Source organism: Diachasma alloeum, unplaced genomic scaffold, assembly GCF_001412515.2.
Source record: "Diachasma alloeum isolate Michigan unplaced genomic scaffold, Dall2.0 Dall_scaffold_01002, whole genome shotgun sequence".
Taxonomy (NCBI): domain Eukaryota; kingdom Metazoa; phylum Arthropoda; class Insecta; order Hymenoptera; family Braconidae; genus Diachasma; species Diachasma alloeum.
This window is the reverse complement of record NW_021681117.1, coordinates 36,883-44,531: the sequence shown is the minus strand read 5'-3', so window position 1 is coordinate 44,531 and position 7,649 is coordinate 36,883.

Here is a 7,649-nt window from a genome sequence, read left to right as displayed (position 1 = left end):
TTCGAAGTATTGAACATTACATTCACTCCGAGTTTTAATTCATTGAGGATGCCCAGCATTGGTGTAGCTGGAGTGTCCTCCGTGAGATCTGGTCCTCTCTTCCTCTTCAATCCGCTGCTGGTTGATGGCTCGCACCAGGAGCTAGCCCATCGGTCTCCAACAAAATCGTCGCTCACTCGTTGAATTAAATCTTCAATGCAATTCAGAATAACTTCCAGCTTCTTCGAAATAACAGCAGACATCGGCAGTGAAGAATCAGCAGAAATTTCTTCTTCATTCCTCTTCCTCAAATCGACGTAATTTCTCTCCAAGAGAAGAATGTCATCAATTAAGGACCAAATACGCTCCGGTGGATCATCCCCGAAATGTTTCTCTACAACTTCCTCGAACCCGAACAAGTACGGGGCAGTTCTGATCAGAAAGTGGATATCGTCTATCGAGAGTTTCTCCATGATTTCAACTGATGCATCCCTTGTGAAATGAACTACTTATACCCTCCGATCCCCCACTCTTCAACTCTGCACCACAATTCAAACAGAAATTCAGTTTGTGAAAATAATAAATAATTTCTCGGAAACATCGGTAACCGAAAGATTCTTCTTGGAAAAATATTCATAACCGTCAAAGTCGGATGAATCCTCTTGCATTTGAATCGGAGACATCCACTTTAACTTTATTCCAATCATACACCACTCTCAGCTGATCAGATCGACGAACTTTTAAATATCTCCCTATAAACACCAGTTGCACCATACGAGGCCCAACCAGACTGCTCTTGTTTAGACAACGCGTACGTGATTAAATGCGCGCCCTTGACCCCCGCCGTAAGACGCAACCATCGAATATCCGCCGTGAGATCACAGCCTTACCCCATGCCTCATCTCGGTCTAGCGACATCATTCTCGTTGAGTCATCGCCCCCCCCCCCAACCGCCACCCGCTGCAAGAGACATGATCAGACTCCCCATCTGACCCGTCGTGACCACCGCGCCATCTAACGGCCCGATTCCGAAGTAATATCCAGGATCGACTCTGTTTGGCTACTACGCTCTTATCAATTTGATTTCGCTCACGCATACAGACAGTGCTACGTATTCTGCTTCTGTAGACGATTTCGTTTCAATGTTTTGTTTTTTTGATTTCCAATAGATAGTATTACCATACATTTTTATAATATATCCAGTCGTGGATTTTCTATCAGTAATATCTCCTGCCCAATCCGCATCGACACAACACTCTAGTATATCTGCTTCTACGTTTCTTTCAAATTTTAATTTTAATTCTTTCGTGTAATACAGATACTTTTATATTCTTAGTGCATACTTGTAATGGCTTTGATCATAGCAATTCTGGAATCGACTCATGTAATTTACGCAATAACAAATATCTGGTCTCGTACTCGAACTTATATACAGAAGTGCGCCAATTAAATTTCTATATTTAACCTCATTAGATATTGATACCGCCTTTTTACACTTTAAGTTTTGTTCCATCGGAGTAATGTATAGTTTGGCTCTTTCAATTTCATACTTTTTCGCAAGTGATTCAATGTAATCACTTTGATCTAATGTAATGATATTTTCCTTATAGTTATAATTTAGATTTATCCCTAAATAGGTTTTTATTTGACCCATATCTTTCATTCTGAATTTCTTTGTTAAATTTCTCTTAATATTATCAATTAATCCTTGACTTTTACTGCAAATTAACATGTCATCAACAAATATTATCAAGTATATTTTATCAGTGTTGTTCTGCATAAAGTATAAACAATAATCAATTTCACTACCTTTAAATCCTATATTCACCAAGTACTCATCTAGGCATTCATACCAGGCTCGTGGGCTTTCACGTAGTCCATACAGAGCTTTTTCCAATTTGCATACTTTATCACTTTTACCATCATAACCTTGAGTTTGTTTTACATACACTTCAGATTTTACTTTTCCATTTAGGAACGCTGACTCTACATCCATCTGGTCAATCAAAAACTCATTTTGTACACAATGGTTTAGTAACACTCTCAACGTTTGCGTTCGAGCAACTGGCGAGTAAATATCATCTAAAATTTCTCTTTGTTGGAACCCTCTAACAACGAGTCTAGCTTTAAATTTATTTTCAGCCTTTTTTGTATAAACCTACTTTAAATCTATCACCTTTTTTTCTTTTGGTTTTTCCACCAATTTCCATGTTTTGTTTTTATTTAAACATTTAATCTCTTTATTCATCGCTTCTAGCCAATATTCGCTGTCACTACTACTCATTGCCTCATCGGATGTTTCCGGATTGTTTACACTTACATAATTTACATATATACAGTTTGTTATTGGGTCTCCGAATCTGTTTACCGAACTTCTTTTTCTTTCAGATCTCCTTGGTACTGTCATACTTCTTTCTTTATCCCTAGCGCCCGGTAAATCATTCGTTTGTTCATGATTTCCATTTATTTCATGTTCATCGTTCATTCTTGATTAACTTCATTTTCATCTGTCATTTCTTCTTTATCATTGAATCCAATTAAATTTACGTTTTCTTCGACTACAATCACATGTTTTGCTACAATCACCTTATTGTTAATCAGCACTCTATAGCCTACGTTCTCATACCCAACTAACACACCTAAATCTGCTTTCCTATCCCATTTATTTTTCCTTTTCATTTCAGGGACTCGAACGAAAACTCTACTCCCGTATAATTTCAAATTTCTAATGTCTGGCTTTTCTCCCATCATTATTTCGTATGGAGTCTTTTTTTCATCTGTATTTGCTAATGTTCGGTTTTTTAATTAAACTGCCGTTTTTACTGCTTCCGGCCAAAACCGATTATGAATTTTAGCGTCGGATAGCAAGCATCTAGCTGTTTCCACCACTGATCTATTGTATCTCTCCGCGGTTCCATTTAATTCGTGTACGTATGGAGGACACGGTTCAATATAAATTCCCTTCTCTTTCGCGAAAGTGTACATATCTTTGTTTAGGAATTCTTTACCATTATCACATCTTAATCGCTTGATTCGTTTCCCTGTTAAGTTTTCCAATTGATTTACATATGTTACAAAATAGTCATCAACCTGATTTTTTCCTTTCATTGGATAAACTTTAGTTGCTTTACTATAATCATCTATTATAATTAAGAAATATCTTTCTCCCATGTATCCGACTGTGCTATGCGGACCGTTTACATCCGCATGTATAATTTCCTCAATATCTTTTGATCTCTGTCTGTTATTTTCAAATTTAGTGTTGCTCATTTTATTCCGAATACACATTCCACATTTCAAATACTCGCTTTCTAAATAATTTGGTATCCCCTCGAGTAAGTTATTTTTGCTCAGAATATCTAAATATCCAAAGTTTAGATGATCCAGTAGTCTGTGATATCGCTCCTTTAGGGTCATACCGTTTCTTTTTATTACATTCATATAGTTGTGTTTTCTGTCAAGAATTGTATTCAGCTTATACAAATTATTTACCTTATTTGCTACGGCTATCAATTTATTCTCACTCGTATATATTTTCGAAGTGTTACCGGTCGACACTATTTTTGTTTTCTCTGCGACTTTCCCGAAACTTATTAAATTCCTGTCCATACCTTCAACAAAAAATACATCTTTTAGCTCAATTTTCGTTTCATTGAAATTAGTTATAAATTTAGCCTTAACATTGCCTATTCTCGTTGCTTTCAATGTACGACCATCTCCAATTATTACATTTACCGGATTGTCCAGTTTATTTAAATTTTCAAAATAATTCGCATCATTTATAATGTGGTCTGTACACCCACGGTCTAGAACCCATTCCAATTTATTTTCACATTTATTTACTTCGATATTATTCTCTACTCTGTCGTCTACCTCTGTTATGAAGGTCATTCTCTGTTGATCGTTGCTCTGACGATCTTGCCGATGTTGATTTCCCCGTCCTCGATAAGCTGAGCCTCGGCTTCTGTTGCTCCCTGTGCCTCTACTGTAAAAATTTCCATCTCGTTGCTGCTGTGGGTGATGACGTAATCCTCTTCGCGCTTGCGATTGTCTCCCACCTCTCGAATAACCACCTGCTTGGCTCTGACTCATACACTCAAACTGTATATGCCCAACTTTACCACATCTGTAGCACGTTTTGTCTTTTATCATTTCACTTTTGAATACATTTGAACTTCCACTTTTGTTGCTCAGATTGTAATTTTGATCCTTTTCGTTGTCCTCATATATCTTAATTTTATTTAGCACATAATCAATCGTTTGATCGGCTTTGGGCAGCACATCTATCAAATCGCCAATATGACTCAAAGAACTGGGCAGTGGTCTTAACATATAGTTCACCTTTTCTGTCTCACTAATCGTAGCTCCTGCATTTTTCAGTTCAATAATAAGCTTTTCGAAATCATTGTAAAAATCACTCGTGTCTGTATAGTCTTTTAATTTAATCTTCTAGAGTTTATTTCTCACACAGATTTGTAACGCAATTGACTAGCGTAAATATAGCTTGTCTAGTTTCTTGATTATACCAAGGCTAGTTGGTTCATCATCTATCAACTCCATTTGTCTATTCGATAATGCACTATATATATAATTCATTGCTTTTAGATCAGTTTCCTCCCACGTGGCTTGGTTGTCAGTATCCACTCTCTCTCTCTCTTTGAATGACTTTCTCACAATTTTTCATTCCCAGAAAAATCGTAATTCTTTTCTTCCACGTGCTGTAGTCGTTGCCATCGAAAATGGGTAAAGTCATTTTAAATTCGTTAGCCAGTTCAACTCGTTCTTCCTTAAACATTTTTATCACTTTGTTCAACAGTATCAATTTTCGTACAAACTTCACGAAACTTCCTTTACTACCTTCGCTTGTATCTTCCTGCTTCAAGCCTTTTGAATTTTCATCGCCACGTGCTCCCATAACCTCAATTAACCTTCTAGAGTTTTCTCAGCAACCACACTCTGCTACCATGTTGAAATAAGAGGTGGATTTAGATTCAAGGTTGAAATAATTCTTAAGATGTTATGGGTTTTATATAGAATCAATAAGTATTATATTTTCTATTCAAACATTACATCGCCACCAATGAGGCAACGCGATCTTAATAATCTGACCGCATGGTTTCCTGCTTATACTCGACTGACTTGTATTCTATTCATCAGTTCGCCCGGTATTGTTTTACCGATGGCGCCCCAATCTCATTCCCTCGCATTGAGTTAAATTTACTATGTTAACAGTTACCATAAAAATCAGAAGTAATAATAACACATTACAGAATAAAGTGTCATGTAATAAAGACTTGGACTTGAGGCCTGCAAATTCGATAGGTCGTCTCCTTGGTTTTATTCCGAGAGTTTTAGAGGCTAATCAAACTCATGAGTCTAATCAGCCTGTAGCCATTCTCAGAGTGAACGCTCTACGACTTGAATGTAATATCACCACTGGAGCACACAACAACAATAATGAACTCCATACAATTCATGAACTTTTTCCTGTAGTGCCCCCTGGATATAAAATTATAGAAGTGCCATCGCAAGTTAGTTATTTACCAGTGTCTATAAAAACGATAATCGATTTGCAGCTCCGAATCATTGATCAAGACGGTAGCTTGGTGAACTTCAGGGGTGAAACAATTACCATCAGGCTACACATCAAGTCTACTTCATAATCATGGATACTGTATATAATCGTAAGATTGACTACTCCTAGAAAAGCCCTCAATCATGCTTCGCTTTAATCAGTTCGCCTGCTGGCTTCAAGGTGTTAACACCTCAGAATGTGCAGTTTGTAATATTTTATGTGTTTATTTGAGTAATTAATATTTTATTTCGTGAAATCAAATGAATTGAAATTTATATCATTTACCTTAATTATTTATTTGAATATTTCAAATGAGGTCACAATATTCTAGTTCGTTTTTGATACTTTTGTCCCAAATAAATTCTTATTTTGTATTTCTAATATTACGCAATTTGTATGTAAAAATTTATATTCCGTAAATGTTAACGAGAAAAACTATTATGTGAAATGAATAAATAAATATAATTTGCTGAATGCTTCTAAATACAATTAAATGGACAAATACAAAGAGTAATGAGTAAACGAATCGTGCATGGTAAAGGTCGGGAAGCAAGAGAGCAAGTTCAATTGACTAATGTGCGAAGTGATTCGCCAAATCACGAGCGCCACATTTGGAGCAATTAATAAATTCTTTCACTCGTCCAGATCAATTGACGCGGAACCTTCAACGGACAATTGAACTATTATAAGTTTCTCGAGAGTCTCGGTTTGGCCGTAAGAAAAAGTGGGAAAAACATTTTTGTCAAATGAAAACCTTATTCACCTGTTGTATACCATGGAGGAAAGCCTAAATACCAAACTCCCTCCGGTCTTTGAGGATTCCATCGCATACTATGAGATCCATGGACATCAGCCATATGCTACGACAGCACTGGATAATAGCGATGAAATTTAAATTACTGTACAAAATCAGGATCTCTGCATTTGACCAAGCAAAAGTTACTTGCACACTACTGATGAACTATTTAAATTGGACAACACCATCTCCACAACTATAAAATTTGTGAATAATGCCATTTGTCTTTTATTTCAAGAGATCCGCTATGAAATTAATGCTATTGAGGTCGATAAAGTCAAGAATGTGGGTATCACTACTCTCATGAAAAATCTCATCTCATCAACACTCAATCGAAGCATCTCAATGAGAAATGCTGGATTGCTGGGCATTCAAGAAAAAGCGATTTCAACTGATGGGAATGGTTGTTTTGATATTTCCGTCCCATTAAGTATGTTGCTGGGATTTGCTGAAGATTATCGAAAAATTATGGTCAATGTGAAAAATGAGCTGCATTTGATTAGGACTTGTCATGATAATAATGCTCTGATTCAAACCGCAAAAGAAGATGTGAAGATCAACTTTCGTAAAATTGAGTGGTTGATTCCATATGTCACACTGTCGGATACCAAGAAGATTGAGTTGCAGATCATGGGAATGATATGGATACCCAATGCTTCCAGCGACAACAAAATATGTGTGGACGGTGAAAACCGCGACGCAGCTTGAGAAACCACGTTATGTCATTCTGGGCTTCCCGATAGATCGAAAAAATGAAGATAAGAAAAGCGCTGGTAATTTTCATCGCTGTACCATCGCAGATGTCAAATTATTCCTAAATTCTCAATGTTATCCATATGGAAATTTACATGTAGATATAGCTAAGAATCAATATTCGATTCTTTATTATGATCAACAAATGAACAATTCATTATTAATTAGAGCACATTTTACAAATATTACACCACTGGTGGTAATTGATTGTTCTAAGCAAAATGAATCCCTGAAGTTTGGTCCAGTTGATGTTCGCCTAGAGTTTGAAAGTAAAATAAGCTTTTCACCGGAGATTGCTGCTTATTGTCTTATTTTGTACGATCCAGTGGTGTATTATAACTCTATAAGCAGAGGGATGAGGAAAGTAGTTTAAGGAGGGGGAGGGGTATAAATTCTCATGTCAGCAGCATCATTTCATCAGTCCCCATGGAGATACTTGTAGACAAACAAGGTTTTCAAACGCTCTTCAACGAGTTTATTGTGAAAGAATTCGCATACAGAGTTTTGCATTCTGGAGTTAGATATTCAGCAGTGAGGATTTTCAGC